This window comes from Sinocyclocheilus rhinocerous, unplaced genomic scaffold (genome assembly GCF_001515625.1).
Source record: "Sinocyclocheilus rhinocerous isolate Xijiao unplaced genomic scaffold, SAMN03320098_v1.1 C35771763, whole genome shotgun sequence".
Classification (NCBI taxonomy): domain Eukaryota; kingdom Metazoa; phylum Chordata; class Actinopteri; order Cypriniformes; family Cyprinidae; genus Sinocyclocheilus; species Sinocyclocheilus rhinocerous.
In genome coordinates this window covers 1-623 of record NW_015762896.1, presented here as the reverse complement: position 1 = coordinate 623, position 623 = coordinate 1, and the positions used below count along the sequence as shown (strand labels likewise).

Below are 623 nucleotides of genomic sequence, written 5' to 3'. Positions count from 1 at the left end.
TGGTTCAGAGAATCCTCAAACACAACATGGTGGGTCTGCGCACTATTTTGGAAGTGCTCTTGAATTTACACGTCACCGCATCCTCATTTACTGAGTCTCCTGGTGTTTTCTTCTCATTCCAGGACTTTGGGAAATGCCCCAGGCTCCGTCTCTTTACTCAGGAGTATATTTTGGCTCTGAATGAGCTTAACGCTGGCATGGAAGTGGTCAAGAAGTTTATTCACAGGTGAGTGACATTTTTTTCCCCTTATACAAACACACATCACTTTCCTTGTGCAAGAGAAGCTATGTAGTTATGACAACAACACTGCGGCGAGCGATAAAAGCTTGGAATCTCATTGCAAACGCGCCTGGTTAGAACACAATGTTACCTCATCCTGGCTCCACCTCACTTACGTACAAAGAACAGGCCCTCATATGTTCACAAACTGTAACATCCTTTTATCTATCAGACTGTGTCATTTTAATGGTCTGTTTAGGACCAAGCCCTGCGCTTACTTCCTGTTACAGCTTTGTTTTCTTTTAGCTGTCACTCTGTGTGCGTTTGGACGCAGAAGCTGTGCTAACCTGACCTTTTCTTACATGTTATGATTTCAGCATGCACGGTCCCACCGGACAGTGCC

The 623-nt window shown here is 44.8% G+C and overlaps 1 long non-coding RNA gene across 1 annotated transcript; it reads left to right on the top strand.

Moving 5' to 3' along the window:
* Positions 1 to 623, top strand: LOC107735088 (uncharacterized). The gene is made up of 3 exons (XR_001639285.1): positions 1 to 29; positions 123 to 226; positions 598 to 623. It is a non-coding gene; the product is annotated as an uncharacterized LOC107735088 (long non-coding RNA).